At 44.9% G+C, this 25,256-nt stretch overlaps 10 non-coding genes across 10 annotated transcripts; all 10 read left to right on the plus strand.

Moving 5' to 3' along the window:
- Positions 1–13,634: 13,634 nt before the first annotated feature.
- trnah-gug (transfer RNA histidin (anticodon GUG)) lies at positions 13,635–13,706 on the plus strand. The gene has a single exon. It is a non-coding gene; the product is annotated as a tRNA-His (tRNA).
- Positions 13,707–15,662: 1,956 nt separating this feature from the next.
- On the plus strand, positions 15,663–15,734 carry trnah-gug (transfer RNA histidin (anticodon GUG)). Its single transcript has one exon. It is a non-coding gene; the product is annotated as a tRNA-His (tRNA).
- A 1,112-nt stretch (positions 15,735–16,846) lies between these two features.
- Positions 16,847–16,920, plus strand: trnan-guu (transfer RNA asparagine (anticodon GUU)). Its single transcript has one exon. It is a non-coding gene; the product is annotated as a tRNA-Asn (tRNA).
- Positions 16,921–17,689: 769 nt separating this feature from the next.
- Positions 17,690–17,761, plus strand: trnah-gug (transfer RNA histidin (anticodon GUG)). Its single transcript has one exon. It is a non-coding gene; the product is annotated as a tRNA-His (tRNA).
- A 1,105-nt stretch (positions 17,762–18,866) lies between these two features.
- trnan-guu (transfer RNA asparagine (anticodon GUU)) lies at positions 18,867–18,940 on the plus strand. The gene has a single exon. It is a non-coding gene; the product is annotated as a tRNA-Asn (tRNA).
- Positions 18,941–20,894: 1,954 nt separating this feature from the next.
- trnan-guu (transfer RNA asparagine (anticodon GUU)) lies at positions 20,895–20,968 on the plus strand. The gene has a single exon. It is a non-coding gene; the product is annotated as a tRNA-Asn (tRNA).
- A 770-nt stretch (positions 20,969–21,738) lies between these two features.
- Positions 21,739–21,810, plus strand: trnah-gug (transfer RNA histidin (anticodon GUG)). The gene has a single exon. It is a non-coding gene; the product is annotated as a tRNA-His (tRNA).
- A 627-nt stretch (positions 21,811–22,437) lies between these two features.
- trnan-guu (transfer RNA asparagine (anticodon GUU)) lies at positions 22,438–22,511 on the plus strand. The gene has a single exon. It is a non-coding gene; the product is annotated as a tRNA-Asn (tRNA).
- Positions 22,512–23,281: 770 nt separating this feature from the next.
- trnah-gug (transfer RNA histidin (anticodon GUG)) lies at positions 23,282–23,353 on the plus strand. The gene has a single exon. It is a non-coding gene; the product is annotated as a tRNA-His (tRNA).
- A 1,105-nt stretch (positions 23,354–24,458) lies between these two features.
- Positions 24,459–24,532, plus strand: trnan-guu (transfer RNA asparagine (anticodon GUU)). Its single transcript has one exon. It is a non-coding gene; the product is annotated as a tRNA-Asn (tRNA).
- Positions 24,533–25,256: the final 724 nt, after the last annotated feature.

Genomic DNA, 25,256 nt, shown 5'->3' on the forward strand with positions numbered 1-25,256 from the left:
ATGGGATGATCAAAGAGATTTCAGCATTAAGAATGCATACTCGTATTGAAGATAAACATTTATTTCTCAGATGTTCGAAACCGCACAGTTCAAATCCACCGCTTGCCTCAGATTTGTCTCCTTTACGCTATCAACCCGCCTTCAATACTCTGCGTCACTTTCTTCGTTACTTTGCTGCGGAATTGTCGACTCTACGAATCATTTTATAATGAGTACGTCCTTAAATTTGTTCTACTGTCGTCGCTGCGAGTACGTGCACCTATCTGACCACGGTTGTGCCGAAATACTTTCGATCAGTGTGACAATAAGGCAGACAAGTGCCTCGAAATGAGCAGTGGTTTTGGAATTGCAGTGGCGGGATTTCTCACGACTTTCCTTTCGTAAATCGAATCAAAACAAATCAATGCAACCAGTCTTCGATCAATCGCAGATGGAATGTCTGGACGATGACCTGACGAATCTTCGCGCTGTGAGAAACAGTCATTGTGCCCAACCCATCGTGTGTGTTGAAATATGGAACGAATGCTTGAAAAGAAAAACCCGCTGGTATGCGACTTGCTCGATAGGAGCCACTTTCGCCTGAGGGAAATATCTTTTGAATGCCCGTGCAGCGTGTTGCAGTTTCGGGAAACAGCTGACCTCGAATCGGGATTACGGAAATTTAAGGGGAGTTCCTGTGTGTCAAAACAGTTGAATCCAAAATTGGAGCATTATTTGCAGTGCATCTCTCGAACTCAGGGTTGATTCCAGACAAGTGTCGAGAGACTACTCCTCGGGGCTGGAGAACTGCCATATCAGCGTTGAGCACAGATCACCAGTGATACAAATTCAGTATCTTGAATCTGAGGATTAGCTGTCTTAATGCTCCTGTACAGGACAATCTGTCGTATCAACTTGTCCAAAGAATGTCGCGACGACACATTTTCGCCGAAGAAATTGCCACTCCAGCACTTACAGATCTGTTAAAATGCCACCTACAAATTTGATGCTCAGCAATTGTTTTAGTTCTGTTCGAATTTCCTTTGGCTTACATTCTTCTGGATTGGATTGCTGAACAGCAAGAAAATTAATTTTCAAATCATTTTCAACTCATTGAACTCAACACTGAGTTCGAGATCTGCAGTGTAAATAATGCTCTAATTTTGGTTTCAGCTATTTTGACACGCATGAACTCTCATTAAGTTTCCGTCTTCCCAATTTCGGCTCTGCTGTTTCCGTTCATTCATTTTTCGCCTTCCAATCGAAGTGTAGCTGTGGATCGCTGCGCTGTGTCAGGCTGCATGTACTTATGGGGAGGACCAAAATAGCATATCTGAGCTGAATCATTGTCAGAAATTACTAGACTGAAGTCTTCACTGTAACTTCGACCCAGTTCGAAATCTGGTGATAAGTTTTCATCCGCCAGCGGGCAAACAGAATTTTAAGTCATTGCAGAGTTCAAATATATGGCACATGTTCAACTACATGACAATAATCACCAACTAAGAAGTTTCCTCCCAGTTAATTGCCATCCTGACTTGATGTTATATTACCATTCCTTAACTGCCGCTGCGTCAAAATCTTCTAACGACCTACCTAAAACCAGTATCGGTGCATCCGCATCAAATGGACGGCTAACGTTGTCAATGAAACAGCAATGCATAACGTTCTGCAGAACAATCAGTGATGCCTAATCCCATGAACGAACGTACAGCTACACATCGATATAAGTTTCAACACGTTCAATTAGAAGATATCTCTGTCAATTAAATCTCCTCTCTAACACTGCGATGTGTTTATAAGCAATGCTGTCAACCCTCCTCCTTTTCCCAATCGTTGTATGAAATGTTCGTTCCAATAATATGCAGTGGCTGGTCATGCATTTTGCTCAGGTAGCTTTCTGGTAGCATCAGTAAAACATATTTTCCATGCATTGTGCATTCTTCATGTTTGCGTTAAAAAAGTCGGTTGGGAGTTGAAGGACCAGAAGATGTTTTCCAAACACTGTAGCCTGAAATTAACAAGCTGGGAAAGAAAAAAAACGAAGATTGGCTGGAACCACAGCGACGCCCACATCCACTAAAATAAGAAAGGTAAATATGGTGAGTGATAGAGGGCATGTGGAGGCCAGGTGGCAGGCATCTTAACAGAGCATCGATTAACATTTGAGCCGGGGACTTTGCTCATTGTATTGGTATTTATTTAAATTCTTCATGTCAGATGCATGTCGTATCGGGGAGAGAAGTAGAAAAATAAGGCAGAATATTGTATATTTGTCCTGAGTCTTGCATGGAATTTTTCGTTGGTACACGATGAAAGACATAAACGAATGCGGTGCAACTATATTGATACGCAAACAGGAGTCGAACCATTGAGCTTCGAAGTACGATGTGAACGCCCTGCCACTTGGCCACCGCGCTCACAGCACCGGCGTTTCAGAACTCCTCTAAAACAGAGTAATCCATGGTGAGAAAAGTATTCCAGGCTATTGCAAGCAGGTTGCAATAGATCGAAAATAGCTCTTGCTTCAAGTAGCTCGGGCTTTGGTGAGAACAAAGAGAAAATCAGAAGGCTTTCAGCGGTGAAAGGTGCGGGGGAGGGGGGGGGGGGGGGTATATTTAAATCTGACAGCGACAGGTTTGATTTGACCAAGAATGAGACGGAGTACAGAAAATTGATAAAGAATCTGGTGAAAAAGGTGCGGCAACAGTAAGCTCTCGCTTCATGTCAGTAAAACGAAGGAGGTAGACATTGAATTCAGGAGCACATGCCTCTGTCCACGTCAACGGCGATGTAGTGGAAATTGCTCAGAGCTTCACGTTTCTCAGGCCATGTGGAGATCATAAACATCGTATCCTGGTTCCTCCAATCGTAGAATAGATAAGAAAGCGCATCAGCGTCTCTATTTCCTCAGGAGGCTAAGGAACTTCGGCAGTTCGGGTACAACTCTCACTAGTTTATACACAGGCACAAGAGAAATCATCCTTTCCAGATACATCATAGTTGGTATAGCTCCTGCTCTAACCAGATCGCAACAAATGACAAAGGAATGTGGACGGAGTCCTGTCCATCACGCAAACTAGCCTCCCATCTATTGACTCCGTCGATACTTCACGCTGCTTGGGAAAAGTGCCCAACTCAATCAAGGATTCGACGCACACGGACAGACACTCTTCCTCCTTCTTCCGGCGGGAAAATATACAAAGGTCTGACCTCATGTACCAACCCATTCCAGAACAGCTTCTTTCGTGCAGCCATCAGAATTTGATTGGACGTATCTTACATTAAGGTGATCTTTCTCGACAACCAAGCAATATTTAGCACTACATTATGCACCTTTGTATGTAGTACTACATTATGCACCTTCTCCAGTGCCTCGCTGAGAGACAGCCAGATCACCTGGCCGTCGTTTACGGCGGTGAAAGATTCAATGGGATGGAATTGGTGAAATTAAGTGCTCTTTTTGGATTGAAAGGGCAACCCTTGCTGCCCATGATCAATTTAAAGGTCGGAATGTGCTCAGGGCAATTTCAAGATTCAGACATGCGATAACCCTCAGGATTTTCCTGAGGGCCAAGTTGATGTGTTGTCTTTGCGGCGCAATCGGTTAACGCGTCCGGCTGCTAATCGAAGGGGTGGTGGCTCGATCCCATCCTGGGACAACGTGCAATTGTCTTTTGCACCTTTCATGCTTTCTTTCACGCTGTGTTGTCTCCTGTGCTTTGGTGCCGACACAAAAAGCGCAAACGGATCCATCACTCATGTTGACAAGTCAGTTTCCACTTGCACAGCGCATCAATCTCATTTCACGGAAAACAGACTGACAGCCACCCGTTCAGAAAACTGCATTTCAAAAAAACCATTCACTCAGAGTTCAGGAATTTGGAAGATGGACGAAATTGTCCAAAGACGTGAACTAATCCGTTTTCATAGAATCAACAAATGTACGCAATATTTCATAATGGTAATAAATCAGCCAGAGTAGATGCTCCAAAAGACCACCGTCTCCATGTACTTAATTCACTCAATGCTCTCATGCAGGTACAGAAAATTATTAGAGCGGTTGATGGAATGTCCGCCTTTCCAGAAGGAGGACATCGGTACAGGAATATTGCAGTCATGCATCAATTTGTCGAAACATGTTTGAATATCCAGAACTCAAACAGTCAACATTAAAAGTGAAACAGCTGGTGAAACACAACCGTCTAACTCCATATGCAAATTCATCAGCAGCGGGAAAATGGGATTTCGATGCGGGCTACGAAACTACGAACATGTTATCACGGAGCAGCAGCTGTCGGTACACTGCGAACACAAGGACTCATTTTTTCAAAGCTGAGTGTGTGCACCAAAGATAAGGCTAGCCACCGGACGATGATAGATGAGTGGTGCTGTCTTTCAGAAGATATCTAACTGGCCTGTTCGGCTGGATAACCACCCACACTGTCTTCACTTCACGAAATAGATCATTCGTGATTCTCAGAGCATGCGGTGTGCATACGAAAATCTTCTCACCTTACACTCTAGCTGCGGATTTATTGATTCAACAATTCTCAAAACCGTCATCTTCCGTCTCACTGTCTTTGCTAAAAGAAAACATCCCCTCCATATTTGCACTATCAGCAGCTCCAACAATTAATGAAGGAATTGTTTTGGAGCCTGCAGCAAAAACCTCCTTCGCCGTGAGAATGACTCCCTTGTCGAAAGTCTCTCCTGAGAGCGGTGGTTCCTCACGCTGGAAGTGGGAGCACTGAGCAAGATTTGACAAAACTTTGGAAAAGATTGAGTGGGGTGGAGAAAGTGGGAACTAAATGCGGAGGTTCCAGTTCAAAAGACAGACGATACTGCAATTTTTACGCGTGGACATACACTCCTATTTAAGGCATAAGCTATTGACAGTTTCTTTACGGAGCGTCTGTTTATCCCCTTGTTTGAGGATCCAGAACCCAAACAGTCAACATTAAAAATGAACCAGCTGGCAACACTCAACCGCCTCATTCCATACGTAAGTTCACCTGCAGCAGGAAAATGTTATTTCGATGTGGGTTACGAAATTACGAACATGAAACCCCGTACACTGTCTTCACTTCACGAAATAGATCATTGATGATTACGAGAGCACGCGTTGTGCAGACGAAAATCTTCTCACCTCACACTCTAGCTGAGAATGTATTTATTGAACAAATATCAAAACCGTCATCTTCCGTCTCACTGTTTTTTCTGAGAAAAGACATCCGCTCCATATTTGCTCTATCAGCATCTCCAACAATTCAGCCGGAATTATAGTATAGGAGTATTGCAGTCATGCATCAATTTTCGAAACTTGGAAAGACTGCACATTGTGTACGGTGTGATGCTTTGTCTTCTTGACCACAGAAACATCATAAGTGCCATCCACAGGGCAAAATTGAAAGTGAGCAGAAGTGTTTGGTATTGCGGGTCACTTGCAATTTTCCTCTACTTATATAAAGAAGAATATCCGAATACTGCACAGAGCAATGGGACAGTTGAAAGGGTTGACATCCGGAATGATATTCTGACCTGAGCAAGTATGCGTTGGTTCCAGTTCAAAAGACAGACAATACTGCAATGCCGAACTTCTTGCCCCATCGGTTCTTTGCATGGGAGGCCGTGTACAGTTTCTGTACAGAGCGTCTGTTTCTCCCCTGGTTTGAGGATCCAGAACTTAAACAGTCAACATTAAAATGAACCAGCCGGCAACACTCAACCGTCTCCTTCCTTGAGCAATTTCACCTGCAGTGGGAAAATGGTATTTCGATGTGGGTTACGAAGTTACGAACATGTTATCGCGGAGCACCAGCTGTAGTTGCACGGGGAACACAATGCTTCATTTTTTTTATCACAGCAGAGGATGTGCACTGAAGTCAAGGCGAGGCACAGGCCGACGATAGGTAAGGGGTGCCGTCTTTCAGAACACATCTAACTTGCCTGTTCCGATGGATAAAATGAAACCCCGAACACTGTCTCCACTTCACGAAATAGATCATTGGTGATTGTGCGAGCACGCGGTGTGCAGACGAAAATCTTCTCACCTCACACTCGAGCTGCGAATTTATGTGTTCAAGAATTGTCAAAACCGTCATCTTCCATCTGACTGCCTTTTCTGAGAAAAGATATCCGCTCCATATTTCCTCTATCAGCATCTCCAACAATTCAGCCGGAATTGTTTGGGAGCCTGCAGCAAAACCGTCCTTCACCTTGAGAATTATTCCCTTGTCTCTTGTCTCTCCTGTGAGCCGTGTTTCCTTACGCTGGACGTGGGAGCACTGAGCAAGATTTCACAAAACCTTGGAAAAGATTGTGAGTCGGGTGGAGAAAGTGGGAAATGAGCGGCAGAGGGAACCCAATGACCAGCTGATGAATGTTGAGAAAGAATTCGCGAAATGAGATGAGAGAGAATGAAGGGCGCGGTGCCTCGCTGAGAAAGAATCAAATCACCTGCCCGTCGTTTGCGGTATGTCAAGAATCAAATCGGAAGGAATTGTTGAAATGAAGTAGCATTTTGAGTGTGAAAGGGCAGCTCTTGCTGCCCGTGAGGATTTAAATGTCGTAATGTGTTCAGGGCAATTTAAATGTTCAGAAACGCGATACTAATTTTATTTCAGTCATTTACTGAAGGCTGAGCGGGTGTGTTGTCTCTGTGGAGCAATCGGTTAGCGCGTTCGGCTATTAACCAAGGAGGTGGTGATTCGAGCCCACCCAGAGACGGCGAGCGTCCACGTTTTGCACAGTTCATGCTTTCTTTCGCACTCTGTTGGACGCTGTCCTTTGTTGCCGAGAAAAAACGGCGCAAAAGGATCCGAGCACTCATGTTGACAAGTCAGTTTCCAATTCAATACTGCATCAATGTAATTTCTTGGAAAATATACTGGCATCCACCCTTTCGGAATACCGCATTACAAAAAAAAACCATTGGCTCAGTGGCCAGGAGTATGGCAGATGGAATCAATTTTCTTAACAGGTGAACTAAATACACTTTCGCAGAATCAACAAATGTACTTAATATTTAACAATGGCAATTAATCAACCACAGTAGATTCTCCAGTAGATGTACGTCATTCACTAAATGCTCTCATGCAGGTACAGCAAATTATTAGAGAGGTTGATGCAATGTCCGACTTTCCACAAGGAGTGCACCAGTACAGGAATATAGCAGTCATGTATCAATTTGTCCGGTGTGCTGCTTTTTCTCTTGACCACAGAAACATCATCAGTGCAATCCACGGAGCAAAATTGAAGGGAGCAGGAGTGTTTAGTTTTGCGGATCACTTGCAATTTTCCTCGACTTATACAAAGAAGAATATTCTAATACTGCACAGAACAATGGGACATTTGAAAGGGTTGGCATCCGGAATGACATTCTGATCTGAGGAGATATGCGTAGGTTCCAGTTCAAAAGACAGACAATATAGCAATGTCTAACTACTAGCACCGCCGTGTGTTTGCATGGGAAGCCGTGATCGTATAGTGCTCTGCGTTGTGGCCGCAGCAACCTGGGTTCGAGTTCGAGTTGCGGCAACTTGTGTTTTGAAGTGCCATTCTCAAAACGACGCGTTGAGAAAATCACTTTTTACGCGTAAACATTCTCTCCTATTTAAGACATAATCCATTGATAGTTTCTTTACGGAGCGTCTGTTTTTCCCCTTGTTTCAGCATCCAGAAATCAAACAGTCAACATTCAAAATGAACCAGCACGCAACACTCAACCGTTTAATTCGATACGCAATTTCGCCTGCAGCCGGAAAATAGTATTTCAATGTGGGTTCCGAAACTACGATCATGTTACCGCGGAGCAGCAACTGTACTTGCACTGGGAACACAATGCTTAATTTTTTTCACAGCAGAGTGTGTGCACTAAATTCAAGGCGAGGCACTGGCCGCCGATAGATGAGTTGTGCTGTCTTTCAGAATTCATCTAACTTGCCTGTTCGGCTGGATGAAATGAAACGCCGTACAGTGTCTTCACTTCACGAAATAGATCATTGGTGATTATGCGAGCACGCGGTGTGCATACGAAAATCTTCTCACCTCACTCTTTAGCTGCCAATTTATGTATTCAAGAATTGTCAAAACAGTCATCTTCCGTCTGACTGCCTTTTCTGAGAAAACACATCCGCTCCATATTTGCTCGATCAGCATTTCCAACAATTCAGCCGGAATTCTTTGGGAACCTGCAGCAAAACCCTCCTTCACCTTGAGAATTATTCCCGTGTCTCTCCTGAAAGCTGTGTTTCCTCACGCTGGACGTGGGAGCACTGAGCAAGATGTGGCAAAATTTTGGAAAAGATTGTGAGTCGGGTGGAGAAAGTGGGAAATGAGCGGCAGAGGGAACCCAATGACCAGTTGATGAATGTTGAGAAAGAATTCGTGAAATGAGATGAGAGAGAATGAGGGGCGCGATGCCTCGCTGAGAATCAAATCACCTGCCGGACGTTTGCGGTATGTCAAGAATCAAATGGGAAGGAATTGTTGAAATGAAGTAGCATTTTGGGTGTGAAAGGGCAGCTCATGCTGCCCGTGAGGATTTAACGGTCGCAATGTGTTCAGAGCAATTTAAATGTTCAGAAACGCGGTAATAATTTTATATCAGTCATTTACTGAAGGCGCAGTTGATGTGTTGTCTCTGTGGCGCAATCGGTTAGCGCGTTCGGCTGTTAACTGAAAGGCTGGTGGTTCGAGACGCCGAGCGTTCACGTTTTGCCCCATTCATGCTTTCTTTCGCACTCTGTTGTATGCGGTCCTTTGTTGCCGAGAAAAAACGGCGCAAAAACATCCGAGCACTCATGTTGACAAGTCACTTTCCAAATCAATAGTGCAGCAATGTAATTTCGTGCAAAATATACTGACATCCACCCTTTCTGAATACTGCATTTCAAAAAAAAACATTGGCTCAGTGGCCAGGAGTATGGCAGATGGAATCAATTTTCTTAACAGGTGAACTCATACATTTTCACAGAATCAACAAATGTACTCAATACCGAACAATGTCAATTAATCAACCACAGTAGATTCTCCAGTAGATGTACGTAATTCACTAAATGCTCTCATGCAGGTACAGCAAATTGATAGAGAAGTTGATGCAATGTCCGCCTTTCCGCAATGAGTGCACCAGTACAGGAGTATAACATTCATGCATCAATTTGTCGAAACTTGGAAGGACTGCACGTCCTGATCGTAGTGCTGCTTGTTCTCTTGACCACAGAAACATCACAAGTGCCATCCACGGAGCAAAATTAAAGGGAGCAGAAGTGTTTGGTATTGCGGCTCACTTGCAATTTTCCTCGACTTATATAAAGAAGAATATTCTAATACTGCAGAGAACAATGGGACATTTGAAAGTGTCTATTGACGGATTAGGCAGGAATTGGTGGATGTTGATTGGGAGAGGATGTTCGAGGGTAAGTCCCCGTCTGGCATGTGGGAGTCTTTTAAGGAACTATTGATAAGGCTGCAGGAGAGGCATGTGCCTGTAAAAAGGAAAGATAGGAAAGGTAGGATTCGAGAGCCGTGGATAACCAGGGAAATTGAGGATCTGATTAAAATGAAAAGGGAGGCGTACGTTAAGTCCAGGCAACTGAAAACAGATGGAGCGCTGGAGGAATACAGAGAGAGTAGGAAAGAACTCAAACGGGGAGTGAGAAGGGCAAAAAGAGGTCACGAGATGTTCTTGGCAGGCAGGATTCAGGAGGATCCTAAGGCATTCTATTCATACGTTAGGAACAAAAGAGTTGTCAGGGAGAAAATCGGACCTCTCAGGGACAAAGGAGGGGAATTATGCTTAGCACCCAAGGGAATAGGGGAGATCCTAAATGAATACTTTGCATCGGTATTCACGAAGGAGAGGGGCGTGTTAACCGGGAGTGTCTCAGAGGGAGGTGTTGACCCGTTAGAGAAAATCTCCATGACAAGAGAGGAAGTGTTAGGTTTTTTAGGGAACATTAAAACTGACAAAGCCCCAGGGCCTGATGGCATCTATCCTCGACTGCTCAGGGAGACGAGAGATGAAATTGCTGGGCCTCTGACGGAAATCTTTGTCGCTTCTTTGGACACGGGTGAGGTCCCTGAAGATTGGAGGATAGCAAATGTGGTCCCGTTTTTTAAGAAGGGTAGCAGGGATAACCCAGGAAATTATAGGCCAGTGAGCTTGACGTCCGTGGGAGGGAAGTTGTTGGAGAGGATTCCTAGAGACAGGATGTATGTGCATTTAGAACGGAACAATCTCATTAGTGACAGGCAGCATGGTTTTGTAAGAGGGAGGTCGTGCCTTACAAATTTGGTGGAGTTTTTTGAGGAAGTGACAAAAACGGTTGATGAAGGAAGGGCCATGGATGTCATCTATATGGATTTCAGTAAGGCATTTGACAAAGTCCCACATGGCAGGTTGGTTAAGAAGGTAAGGCTCATGGGATACAAGGAGAAGTGGCTAGATGGGTGGAGAACTGGCTTGGCCATAGGAGACAGAGGGTAGTGGTCGAAGGGTCTTTTTCCGGCTGGAGGTCTGTGACCAGTGGTGTTCCGCAGGGCTCTGTACTGGGACCTCTGCTATTTGTGATATATATAAATGATTTGGAAGAAGGTGTAACTGGTGTAATCAGCAAGTTTGCGGATGACACGAAGATGGCTGGACTTGCGGAAAGCGAAGAGCATTGTCGGGCAATACAGCAGGATATAAATAGGCTGGAAAATTGGGCGGAGAGGTGGCAGATGGAGTTTAATCCGGATGAATGCGAAGTGATGCATTTTGGAAGAAATAATGAAGGGAGGAGTTATACAATAAATGGCAGAGTCATCAGGAGTATAGAAACACAGAGGGACCTAGGTGTGCAAGTCCACAAATCCTTGAAGGTGGCAACACAGGTGGAGAAGGTGGTGAAGAAGGCATATGGTATGCTTGCCTTTATAGGACGGGGTATAGAGTGTAAAAGCTGGAGTCTGATGATGCAACTGTATAGAATGCTGGTTAGGCCACATTTGGAGTACTGCATCCAGTTCTGGTCGCCGCACTACCAGAAGGACGTGAAGGCATTAGAGAGAGGGCAGTGAAGGTTTACCAGGATGTTGCCTGGTATGGAGGGTCTTAGGTATGAGGAGAGATTGGGTAGACTGGGGTTGTTCTCCTTAGAAAGACGGAGAATGAGGGGAGATCTAATAGAGGTGGACAAGATTTTGAAGGGTATAGATAGGGTGAACAGTGGGAAGCTTGATCCCAGGTCGGAGGTGACGATCATGAGGGGTCACGGGCTCAAGCTGAGAGGGGCGAAGGACAACTCAGATATCAGAGGGACGTTTTTTACACAGAAGGTGGTGGGGGCCTGGAATGCGCTGCCAAGTAGGGTAGTGGAGGCAGGCACGCTGACATCGTTTAAGACTTACCTGGATAGTCACATGAGCAGCCTGGGAATGGAGGGATACAAACGATTGGTCTAGTTGGACCAAGGAGCGGCACAGGCTTGGAGGGCCGAAGGGTCTGCTTCCTGTGCTGTACTGTTCTTTGTTCTTTGTTGGCATCCGGAATGGCATTCTGATCTGAGGAGATATGCGGAGGTTCCAGTTCAAAAGGCAAAGAATACAGCAATGTCTAACTGCTTGCACCATCGGTTCTTTGCATGGGAGGCCGTGATCGTACAGTGGTTAGTACTCTGCGTTGTGGCCGCAGCAACCTCGGTCCGAATCCGAGTTATGGCAACTTGCGTTTTGATGTGCCATTCTCAGAACGACGCGTTGAGAAAATCACTTTTTACGCGTAAACATTCTCTCCTATTTAAGACATAATTCACTGATAGTTTCTTGACGGAGCGTCTGTTTATCACCTTGTTTCAGTATCCAGAAATCAAACAGTCAACATTCAAAATGAACCAACAAGCAACACTCAACCGTCTAATTCCAGACGCAATTTCACCTGCAGCGGGAAAATAGTATTTCGACGTGGGTTCCGAAATTACGATCATATAACCGCGGAGCAGCAACTGTACTTGCACTGGGAACACAATGCTTAATATTCTTCACAGCGGAGGATGTGCACTAAAGTCAAGGCGAGGCACTGACCGACGATAGATGAGTTGTGCCGTTCTTCAGAACACATCTCACTTGCCTGTTCGGCTGGCTGAAATTCAACCCCGTACACTGTCTTCACTTCACGAAATTGATCATTGGTGATTATGCGAGCACGCGGTGTGCATACGAAAATCTTCTCACCTCACACTCTATCTGCGTATCTATGTATTGAAGAATTGTCAAAACCGTCATCTTCCGTCTGACTGCCTTTTCTGAGAAAAGACATCCGCTCCATATTTGCTCGATCAGCATCTCCAACAATTCAGCCGGAATTGTTTGGGAGCCTGCAGCAAAACCCTCCTTCACCTTGAGAATTATTCCCTTGTCTCTTGTCTCTCCTGAGAGCGGTGTTTCCTCAGGCTGGACGTGGGAGCACTGAGCAAGATTTGGCAAAACTTTGGAAAAGATTGTGAGTCGGGTGGAGAAAGTGGGAAATGAGCGGCAGAGGGAACCCAATGACCAGTTGATGAATGTTGAGAAAGAACTCGCGAAATGAGAAGAGAGAGAATGAAGGGCGCGGTGCCTCGCTGAGAAAGAATCAAATCAGTTGGCCGTCGTTTGCGGTATGTCAAGAATCAAATGGGAAGGAATTGTTGAAATGAAGTAGCATTTTGGGTGTGAAAGGGCAGCTCTTGCTGCCCGTGAGGATTTAACGGTCCCAATGTGTTCAGGGCAATTTAAATGTTCAGAAACGCGATAATAATTTTATTTCAGTCATTTACTGAAGGCAGAGCTGATGTGTTGTCTCTGTGGCGCAATCGGTTAGCGCGTTCGGCTATTAACCGAAAGGATGGTGGTTCGAGCCCACGCCGAGCGTTCACGTTTTGCCCCATTCATGCTTTCTTTCGCACTCTGTTGGATGCGGTCCTTTGTTGCCGAGACAAAACGGCGCAAAAACATCCGAGCACTCATGTTGACAAGTCACTTTCCAAATCAATAGTGCTGCAATGTAATTTCGTGCAAAATATACTGACATCCACCCTTTCGGAATACCGCATTTCAAAAAAAACATTGGCTCAGTGGCCAGGAGTATGGCAGATGGAATCAATTTTCTTAACAGGTGAACTCATACATTTTCACAGAATCAACAAATGTCCTCAATACCTAACAATGGCAATTAATCAACCACAGTAGATTCTCCAGTAGATGTACGTCATTCACTAAATGCTCTCATGCAGGTACAGCAAATTGATAGAGAAGATGATGCAATGTCCGCCTTCCCACAAGGAGTGCACCAGTACAGGAGTATAAACAGTCATGCATCAATTTGTCGAAACTTGGAAGGACTGCACGCCCTGTCCGGTGTGCTGCTTGTTCTCTTGACCACAGAAACATCACGAGTGCCATCCACGCAGCAAACTTGAAGGGAGCAGAAGTGTTTGGTATTGCGGCTCACTTGCAATTTTCCTCGACTTATATAAAGAAGAATATTCTAATACTGCACAGGACAAAGGGACATTTGAAAGTGTTGGCATCCGGAATGGCATTCTGATCTGAGGAGATATGCGGAGGTTCCAGTTCAAAAGACAAAGAATACAGCAATGTCTAACTGCGTGCACCATCGGTTCTTTGCATGGGAGGCCGTGATCGTATAGTGGTTAGTACTCTGCGTTGTGGCCGCAGCAACCTCGGTTCGAATCCGAGTTACGGCAACTTGCGTTTTGATGTGACATTCTCAGAACGAGGCGTTGAGAAAATCACTTTTTACGCGTAAACATTCTCTCCTATTTAAGACATAATTCATTGATAGTTTCTTGACGGAGCTTCTGTTTATCACCTTGTTTCAGTATCCAGAAATCAAACAGTCAACATTCAAAATGAACCAACAAGCAACACTCAACCGTCTAATTCCAGACGCAATTTCACCTGCAGCGGGAAAATAGTATTTCGACGTGGGTTCCGAAATTACGATCATATAACCGCGGAGCAGCAACTGTACTTGCACTGGGAACACAATGCTTAATTTTCTTCACAGCGGAGGATGTGCACTAAAGTCAAGGCGAAGCACTGGCCGACGATAGATGAGTTGTGCCGTTTTTCAGAAGACATCTCACTTGCCTGTTCGGCTGGCTGAAATTCAACCCCGTACACTGTCTTCACTTCAGCAAATAGATCATTGGTGATTATGCGAGCACGCGGTGTGCATACGAAAATCTTCTCACCTCACACTCTATCTGCGGATCGATGTATTGAAGAATTGTCAAAACCGTCATCTTCCGTCTGACTGCCTTTTCTGAGAAAAAGACATTCGCTCCATATTTGCTCGATCAGCATCTCTAACAATTCAGCCGGAATTGTTTGGGAGCCTGCAGCAAAACCCTCCTTCACCTTGAGAATTATTCCCTTGTCTCTTGTCTCTCCTGAGATCGGTGTTTCCTCAGGCTGGACGTGGGAGCACTGAGCAAGATTTGGCAAAACTTTGGAAAAGATTGTGAGTCGGGTGGAGAAAGTGGGAAATGAGCGGCAGAGGGAACCCAATGACCAGTTGATGTATGTTGAGAAAGAATTCGCGAAATGAGATGAGAGAGAATGAAGGGCGCGGTGCCTCGCTGAGAAAGAATCAAATCAGTTGGCCGTCGTTTGCGGTATGTCAAGAATCAAATGGGAAGGAATTGTTGAAATGAAGTAGCATTTTGGGTGTGAAAGGGCAGCACTTGCTGCCCGTGAGGATTGAACGGTCGCAATGTGTTCAGGGCAATTTAAATGTTCAGAAACGCGATAACAATTTTATTTCAGTCATTTACTGAAAGCGGGGTGGGTGAGTTGTCTCTGTGGCGCAATCGGATAGCGTGTTCGGCTGTTAACGGGAAGGGTGGTGTTTCGAGCCCACCCATAGACGCCGTGCGTTCGCGTTTTGCCCCATTCATGCTTTCTTTCGCACTCTGTTGTGTACGGTCCTTTGTTGCCGAGAAATAACGGCGCAAAAACATCCGAGCACTCATGTTGACAAGTCACTTTCCAAATCAATAGTGCAGCAATGTAATTTCGTGCAAAATATACTGACATCCACCCTTTCGGAATACCGCATTTCAAAACAACATTGGCTCAGTGGCCAGGAGTATGGCAGATGGAATCAATTTTCTTAACAGGTGAACTCATACATTTTCACAGAATCAACAAATGTACTCAATACCTAACAATGGCAATTAATCAACCACAGTAGATTCTCCAGTAGATGTACGTAATTCACTAAATGCTCTCATGCAGGTACAGCAAATTGATAGAGAAGTTGATGCAATGTCCGCCTTTCCACAAAGAGTGCACCAGTACAGGAGTATAACAGTCATGCATCAATTTGTCGAAACTTGGAAGGACTGCTCGTCCTGCCCGGTGTGCTGCTTGTTCTCTTGACCACAGAAACATCACAAGTGCCATCCACGCAGCAAAATTGAAGGGAGCAGAAGTGTTTGGTATTGCGGCTCACTTGCAATTTTCCTCGACTTATATAAAGAAGAATATTCTAATACTGCACAGGACGAAGGGACATTTGAAAGGGTTGGCATCCGGAATGGCATTCTGATCTGAGGAGATATGCGGAGGTTCCAGTTCAAAAGACAAAGAATACAGCAACGTCTAATTGCGTGCCTCAACGGTTCTTTGCATGGGAGGCCGTGATCGTATAGTGGTTAGTACTCTGCGTTGTGGCCGCAGCAACCTCGGTTCGAATCCGAGTTACGGCAACTTGTGTTTTGATTTGCCATTCTCAGAACGACGCGTTGAGAAAATCACTTTTTACGCGTAAACATTCTCTCCTATTTAAGACATAATTCATTGATAGTTTCTTGACGGAGCGTCTGTTTATCACCTTGTTTCAGTATCCAGAAATCAAACAGTCAACATTCAAAATGAACCAACAAGCAACACTCAACCGTCTAATTCCAGACGCAATTTCACCTGCAGCGGGAAAATAGTATTTCGACGGGGGTTCCGAAATTACGATCATATAACCGCGGAGCAGCAACTGTACTTGCACTGGGAACACAATGCTTAATTTTTTTCACAGCAGAGGATGTTAACTAAAGTCAAGGCGAGCACTGGCAGACGATAGATGAGTTGTGCCGTTTTTCAGAAGACATCTCACTTGCCTGTTCGGCTGGCTGAAATTCAACCCCGGACACTGTCTTCACTTCAGGAAATAGATCATTGGTGATTATGCGAGCACGCGGTGTGCATACGAAAATCTTCTCACCTCACACTCTATCTGCGGATCGATGTATTGAAGAATTGTCAAAACCGTCATCTTCCGTCTGACTGCCTTTTCTGAGAAAAAGACATTCGCTCCATATTTGCTCGATCAGCATCTCTAACAATTCAGCCGGAATTGTTTGGGAGCCTGCAGCAAAACCCTCCTTCACCTTGAGAATTATTCCCTTGTCTCTTGTCTCTCCTGAGAGCGGTGTTTCCTCAGGCTGGACGTGGGAGCACTGAGCAAGATTTGGCAAAACTTTGGAAAAGATTGTGTGTCGGGTGGAGAAAGTGGGAAATGAGCGGCAGAGGGAACCCAATGACCAGTTGGTGAATGTTGAGAAAGAATTCGCGAAATGAGATGAGAGAGAATGAAGGGCGCGGTGCCTCGCTGAGAAAGAATCAAATCAGTTGGCCTTCGTTTGCGGTATGTCAAGAATCAAATGGGAAGGAATTGTTGAAATGAAGTAGCATTTTGGGTGTGAAAGGGCAGCTCTTGCTGCCCGTGAGGATTTAACGGTCGCAATGTGTTCAGGGCAATTTAAATGTTCAGAAACGCGATAACAATCTTATTTCAGTCAATTACTGAAGGCGTAGCGGATGTGTTGTCTCTGTGGCGCAATCGGTTAGCGCGTTCGGCTGTTAACCGAAAGGATGGTGGTTCAAGCCCACCCAGAGACGCCGAGCGTTCACGTTTTGCCCCATTCATGCTTTCTTTCGCACTCTGTTGTCTGCGGTCCTTTGTTGCCGAGAAAAAACGGCGCAAAAACATCCGAGCACTCATGTTGACAAGTCACTTTCCAAATCAATAGTGCAGCAATGAAATTTCGTGCAAAATATACTGACATCCACCCTTTGTGAATACTGCATTTCGAAACAACATTGGCTCAGTGGCCAGGAGTATGGCAGATGGAATCAATTTTCTTAACAGGTGAACTCATACATTTTCAAAGAATCAACAAATGTACTCAATACCGAACAATGTCAATTAATCAACCACTGTATATTCTCCAGTAGATGTACGTAATTCACTAAATGCTCTCATGCAGGTACAGCAAATTGATAGAGTAGTTGATGCAATGTCCGCCTTTCCACAAAGAGTGCACCAGTCCAGGAGTATAACAGTCATGCATCAATTTGTCGAAACTTGGAAGGACGGCTCGTCCTGTCCGGTGTGCTCCTTGTTCTCTTGACCACAGAAACATCACGAGTGCCATCCACGCAGCAAAATTGAAGGGAGCAGTAGTGTTTGGTATTGCGGCTCACTTGCAATTTTCCTCGACTTATATAAAGAAGAGTATTCTAATACTGCACAGGACGAAGGGACATTTGAAAGGGTTGGCATCCGGAATGGCATTCTGATCTGAGGAGACATGCGGAGGTTCCAGTTCAAAAGACAAAGAATACAGCAATGTCTAATTGCTTGCACCAACGGTTCTTTGCATGCGAGGCCGTGATCGTATAGTGGTCAGTACTCTGCGTTGTGGCCGCAGCAACCTCGGTTCGAATCCGAGTTACGGCAACTTGTGTTTTGATTTGCCATTCTCAGAACGACGCGTTGAGAAAATCACTTTTTACGCGTAAACATTCTCTCCTATTTAAGACATAATTCATTGATAGTTTCTTGACGGAGCGTCTGTTTATCACCTTGTTTCAGTATCCAGAAATCAAACAGTCAACATTCAAAATGAACCAACAAGCAACACTCAACCGTCTAATTCCAGACGCAAATTCACCTGCAGCGGGAAAATAGTATTTCGACGTGGGTTCCGAAATTACGATCATCTAACCGCGGAGCAGCAACTGTACTTGCACTGGGAACACAATGCTTAATTTTTTTCACAGCAGAGGATGTTAACTAAAGTCAAGGCGAGCACTGGCAGACGATAGATGAGTTGTGCCGTTTTTCAGAACACATCTCACTTGCCTGTTCGGCTGGGTGAAATTCAACCCCGGACACTGTCTTCACTTCAGGAAATAGATCATTGGTGATTATGCGAGCACGCGGTGTGCATACGAAAATCTTCTCACCTCACACTCTATCTGCGGATCGATGTATTGAAGAATTGTCAAAACCGTCATCTTCCGTCTGACTGCCTTTTCTGAGAAAAAGACATTCGCTCCGTATTTGCTCGATCAGCATCTCCAACAATTCAGCCGGAATTGTTTGGGAGCCTGCAGCAAAACCCTCCTTCACCTTGAGAATTATTCCCTTGTCTCTCCTGAGAGCGGTGTTTCCTCAGGCTGGACGTGGGAGCACTGAGCAAGATTTGGCAAAACTTTGGAAAAGATTGTGAGTCGGGTGGAGAAAGTGGGAAATGAGCGGCAGAGGGAACCCAATGACCAGTTGGTGAATGTTGAGAAAGAATTCGCGAAATGAGATGAGAGAGAATGAAGGGCGCGATGCCTCGCTGAGAAAGAATCAAATCAGTTGGCCGTCGTTTGCGGTATGTCAAGAATCAAATGGGAAGGAATTGTTGAAATGAAGTAGCATTTTGGGTGTGAAAGGGCAGCACTTGCTGCCCGTGAGAATTGAACGGTCGCAATGTGTTCAGGGCAATTTAAATGTTCAGAAACGCGATAATAATCTTATTTCAGTCATTTACTGAAGGCGCAGCGGATGTGTTGTCTCTGTGGCGCAATCGGTTAGCGCGTTCGGCTGTTAACCGAAAGGATGGTGGTTCGAGCCCACCCAGAGACGCCGAGCGTTCACGTTTTGCCCCATTCATGCTTTCTTTCGCACTCTGTTGTCTGCGGTCCTTTGTTGCCGAGAAAAAACGGCGCAAAAGCATCCGAGCACTCATGTTGACAAGTCACTTTCCAAATCAATAGTGCAGCAATGTAATTTCGTGCAAAATATACTGACATCCACCCTTTCTGAATACTGCATTTCAAAAAAAACATTGGCTCAGTGGCCAGGAGTATGGCAGATGGAATCAATTTTCTTAACAGGTGAACTCATACATTTTCACAGAATCAACAAATGTACTCAATACCTAACAATGGCAATTAATCAACCACAGTCGATTCTCCAGTAGATGTACGTAATTCACTAAATGCTCTCATGCAGGTACAGCAAATTGATAGAGAAGTTGATGCAATGTCCGCCTTTCCACAAAGAGTGCACCAGTACAGGAGTATAACAGTCATGCATCAATTTGTCGAAACTTGGAAGGACGGCTCGTCCTGTCCGGTGTGCTCCTTGTTCTCTTGACCACAGAAACATCACGAGTGCCATCCACGCAGCAAAATTGAAGGGAGCAGAAGTGTTTGGTATTGCGGCTCACTTGCAATTTTCCTCGACTTATATAAAGAAGAATATTCTAATACTGCACAGGACGAAGGGACATTTGAAAGGGTTGGCATCCGGAATGGCATTCTGATCTGAGGAGATATGCGGAGGTTCCAGTTCAAAAGACAAAGAATACAGCAATGTCTAATTGCTTGCCCCAACGGTTCTTTGCATGGGAGGCCGTGATCGTCTCGTGGTTAGTACTCTGCGTTGTGGCCGCAGCAACCTCGGTTCGAATCCGAGTTACGGCAACTTGTATTTTGATTTGCCATTCTCAGAACGACGCGTTGAGAAAATCACTTTTTACGCGTAAACATTCTCTCCTATTTAAGACATAATTCATTGATAGTTTCTTGACGGAGCGTCTGTTTATCACCTTGTTTCAGTATCCAGAAATCAAACAGTCAACATTCAAAATGAACCAACAAGCAACACTCAACCGTCTAATTCCAGACGCAAATTCACCTGCAGCGGGAAAATAGTATTTCGACGTGGGTTCCGAAATTACGATCATATAACCGCGGAGCAGCAACTGTACTTGCACTGTGAAGACAATGCTTAATTTTTTTCACAGCGGAGGATGTGCACTAAAGTCAAGGCGAGCACTGGCAGACGATAGATGAGTTGTGCCGTTTTTCAGAAGACATCTCACTTGCCTGTTCGGCTGGGTGAAATTCAACCCCGTACACTGTCTTCACTTCAGGAAATAGATCATTGGTGATTATGCGAGCACGCGGTGTGCATACGAAAATCTTCTCACCTCACACTCTATCTGCGGATCGATGTATTGAAGAATTGTCAAAACCGTCATCTTCCGTCTGACTGCCTTTTCTGAGAAAAAGACATGCGCTCCGTATTTGCTCGATCAGCATCTCTAACAATTCAGCCGGAATTGTTTGGGAGCCTGCAGCAAAACCCTCCTTCACCTTGAGAATTATTCCCTTGTCTCTTGTCTCTCCTGAGAGCGGTGTTTCCTCAGGCTGGACGTGGGAGCACTGAGCAAGATTTGGCAAAACTTTGGAAAAGATTGTGAGTCGGGTGGAGAAAGTGGGAAATGAGCGGCAGAGGGAACCCAATGACCAGTTGGTGAATGTTGAGAAAGAATTCGCGAAATGAGATGAGAGAGAATGAAGGGCGCGGTGCCTCGCTGAGAAAGAATCAAATCAGTTGGCCGTCGTTTGCGGTATTTCAAGAATCAAATGGGAAGGAATTGTTGAAATGAAGTAGCATTTTGGGTGTGAAAGGGCAGCACTTGCTGCCCGTGAGGATTGAACGGTCGCAATGTGTTCAGGGCAATTTAAATGTTCAGAAACGCGATAATAATCTTATTTCTGTCATTTACTGAAGGCGCAGCGGATGTGTTGTCTCTGTGGCGCAATCGGTTAGCGCGTTCGGCTGTTAACCGAAAGGATGGTGGTTCGAGCCCACCCAGAGACGCCGAGCGTTCACGTTTTGCCCCATTCATGCTTTCTTTCGCACTCTGTTGTATGCGGTCCTTTGTTGCCGAGAAAAAACGGCGCAAAAACATCCGAGCACTCATGTTGACAAGTCACTTTCCAAATCAATAGTGCAGCAATGTAATTTCGTGCAAAATATACTGACATCCACCCTTTCTGAATACTGCATTTCAAAAAAAACATTGGCTCAGTGGCCAGGAGTATGGCAGATGGAATCAATTTTCTTAACAGGTGAACTCATACATTTTCACAGAATCAACAAATGTACTCAATACCTAACAATGTCAATTAATCAACCACTGTATATTCTCCAGTAGATGTACGTAATTCACTAAACGCTCTCATGCAGGTACAGCAAATTGATAGAGAAGTTGATGCAATGTCCGCCTTCCCACAATGAGTGCACCAGTCCAGGAGTATAACAGTCATGCATCAATTTGTCGAAACTTGGAAGGACGGCTCGTCCTGTCCGGTGTGCTCCTTGTTCTCTTGACCACAGAAACATCACGAGTGCCATCCACGCAGCAAAATTGAAGGGAGCAGTAGTGTTTGGTATTGCGGCTCACTTGCAATTTTCCTCGACTTATATAAAGAAGAGTATTCTAATACTGCACAGGACGAAGGGACATTTGAAAGGGTTGGCATCCGGAATGGCATTCTGATCTGAGGAGACATGCGGAGGTTCCAGTTCAAAAGACAAAGAACACAGCAATGTCTAATTGCTTGCACCAACGGTTCTTTGCATGCGAGGCCGTGATCGTATAGTGGTCAGTACTCTGCGTTGTGGCCGCAGCAACCTCGGTTCGAATCCGAGTTACGGCAACTTGTGTTTTGATTTGCCATTCTCAGAACGACGCGTTGAGAAAATCACTTTTTACGCGTAAACATTCTCTCCTATTTAAGACATAATTCATTGATAGTTTCTTGACGGAGCGTCTGTTTATCACCTTGTTTCAGTATCCAGAAATCAAACAGTCAACATTCAAAATGAACCAACAAGCAACACTCAACCGTCTAATTCCAGACGCAAATTCACCTGCAGCGGGAAAATAGTATTTCGACGTGGGTTCCGAAATTACGATCATCTAACCGCGGAGCAGCAACTGTACTTGCACTGGGAACACAATGCTTAATTTTTTTCACAGCAGAGGATGTTAACTAAAGTCAAGGCGAGCACTGGCAGACGATAGATGAGTTGTGCCGTTTTTCAGAACACAAGGGCGCGGTGCCTCGCTGAGAAAGAATCAAATCAGTTGGCCGTCGTTTGCGGTATTTCAAGAATCAAATGGGAAGGAATTGTTGAAATGAAGTAGCATTTTGGGTGTGAAAGGGCAGCACTTGCTGCCCGTGAGGATTGAACGGTCGCAATGTGTTCAGGGCAATTTAAATGTTCAGAAACGCGATAATAATCTTATTTCTGTCATTTACTGAAGGCGCAGCGGATGTGTTGTCTCTGTGGCGCAATCGGTTAGCGCGTTCGGCTGTTAACCGAAAGGATGGTGGTTCGAGCCCACCCAGAGACGCCGAGCGTTCACGTTTTGCCCCATTCATGCTTTCTTTCGCACTCTGTTGTATGCGGTCCTTTGTTGCCGAGAAAAAACGGCGCAAAAACATCCGAGCACTCATGTTGACAAGTCACTTTCCAAATCAATAGTGCAGCAATGTAATTTCGTGCAAAATATACTGACATCCACCCTTTCTGAATACTGCATTTCAAAAAAAACATTGGCTCAGTGGCCAGGAGTATGGCAGATGGAATCAATTTTCTTAACAGGTGAACTCATACATTTTCACAGAATCAACAAATGTACTCAATACCTAACAATGTCAATTAATCAACCACTGTATATTCTCCAGTAGATGTACGTAATTCACTAAACGCTCTCATGCAGGTACAGCAAATTGATAGAGAAGTTGATGCAATGTCCGCCTTCCCACAATGAGTGCACCAGTCCAGGAGTATAACAGTCATGCATCAATTTGTCGAAACTTGGAAGGACGGCTCGTCCTGTCCGGTGTGCTCCTTGTTCTCTTGACCACAGAAACATCACGAGTGCCATCCACGCAGCAAAATTGAAGGGAGCAGTAGTGTTTGGTATTGCGGCTCACTTGCAATTTTCCTCGACTTATATAAAGAAGAGTATTCTAATACTGCACAGGACGAAGGGACATTTGAAAGGGTTGGCATCCGGAATGGCATTCTGATCTGAGGAGACATGCGGAGGTTCCAGTTCAAAAGACAAAGAACACAGCAATGTCTAATTGCTTGCACCAACGGTTCTTTGCATGCGAGGCCGTGATCGTATAGTGGTCAGTACTCTGCGTTGTGGCCGCAGCAACCTCGGTTCGAATCCGAGTTACGGCAACTTGTGTTTTGATTTGCCATTCTCAGAACGACGCGTTGAGAAAATCACTTTTTACGCGTAAACATTCTCTCCTATTTAAGACATAATTCATTGATAGTTTCTTGACGGAGCGTCTGTTTATCACCTTGTTTCAGTATCCAGAAATCAAACAGTCAACATTCAAAATGAACCAACAAGCAACACTCAACCGTCTAATTCCAGACGCAAATTCACCTGCAGCGGGAAAATAGTATTTCGACGTGGGTTCCGAAATTACGATCATCTAACCGCGGAGCAGCAACTGTACTTGCACTGGGAACACAATGCTTAATTTTTTTCACAGCAGAGGATGTTAACTAAAGTCAAGGCGAGCACTGGCAGACGATAGATGAGTTGTGCCGTTTTTCAGAACACATCTCACTTGCCTGTTCGGCTGGGTGAAATTCAACCCCGGACACTGTCTTCACTTCAGGAAATAGATCATTGGTGATTATGCGAGCACGCGGTGTGCATACGAAAATCTTCTCACCTCACACTCTATCTGCGGATCGATGTATTGAAGAATTGTCAAAACCGTCATCTTCCGTCTGACTGCCTTTTCTGAGAAAAAGACATTCGCTCCGTATTTGCTCGATCAGCATCTCCAACAATTCAGCCGGAATTGTTTGGGAGCCTGCAGCAAAACCCTCCTTCACCTTGAGAATTATTCCCTTGTCTCTCCTGAGAGCGGTGTTTCCTCAGGCTGGACGTGGGAGCACTGAGCAAGATTTGGCAAAACTTTGGAAAAGATTGTGAGTCGGGTGGAGAAAGTGGGAAATGAGCGGCAGAGGGAACCCAATGACCAGTTGGTGAATGTTGAGAAAGAATTCGCGAAATGAGATGAGAGAGAATGAAGGGCGCGATGCCTCGCTGAGAAAGAATCAAATCAGTTGGCCGTCGTTTGCGGTATGTCAAGAATCAAATGGGAAGGAATTGTTGAAATGAAGTAGCATTTTGGGTGTGAAAGGGCAGCACTTGCTGCCCGTGAGAATTGAACGGTCGCAATGTGTTCAGGGCAATTTAAATGTTCAGAAACGCGATAATAATCTTATTTCAGTCATTTACTGAAGGCGCAGCGGATGTGTTGTCTCTGTGGCGCAATCGGTTAGCGCGTTCGGCTGTTAACCGAAAGGATGGTGGTTCGAGCCCACCCAGAGACGCCGAGCGTTCATGTTTTGCCCCATTCATGCTTTCTTTCGCACTCTGTTGTCTGCGGTCCTTTGTTGCCGAGAAAAAACGGCGCAAAAGCATCCGAGCACTCATGTTGACAAGTCACTTTCCAAATCAATAGTGCAGCAATGTAATTTCGTGCAAAATATACTGACATCCACCCTTTCTGAATACTGCATTTCAAAAAAAACATTGGCTCAGTGGCCAGGAGTATGGCAGATGGAATCAATTTTCTTAACAGGTGAACTCATACATTTTCACAGAATCAACAAATGTACTCAATACCTAACAATGGCAATTAATCAACCACAGTCGATTCTCCAGTAGATGTACGTAATTCACTAAATGCTCTCATGCAGGTACAGCAAATTGATAGAGAAGTTGATGCAATGTCCGCCTTTCCACAAAGAGTGCACCAGTACAGGAGTATAACAGTCATGCATCAATTTGTCGAAACTTGGAAGGACGGCTCGTCCTGTCCGGTGTGCTCCTTGTTCTCTTGACCACAGAAACATCACGAGTGCCATCCACGCAGCAAAATTGAAGGGAGCAGAAGTGTTTGGTATTGCGGCTCACTTGCAATTTTCCTCGACTTATATAAAGAAGAATATTCTAATACTGCACAGGACGAAGGGACATTTGAAAGGGTTGGCATCCGGAATGGCATTCTGATCTGAGGAGATATGCGGAGGTTCCAGTTCAAAAGACAAAGAA

This window comes from Mustelus asterias, chromosome 8 (assembly GCF_964213995.1).
Source record: "Mustelus asterias chromosome 8, sMusAst1.hap1.1, whole genome shotgun sequence".
NCBI classification, from domain to species: Eukaryota; Metazoa; Chordata; class Chondrichthyes; order Carcharhiniformes; family Triakidae; genus Mustelus; species Mustelus asterias.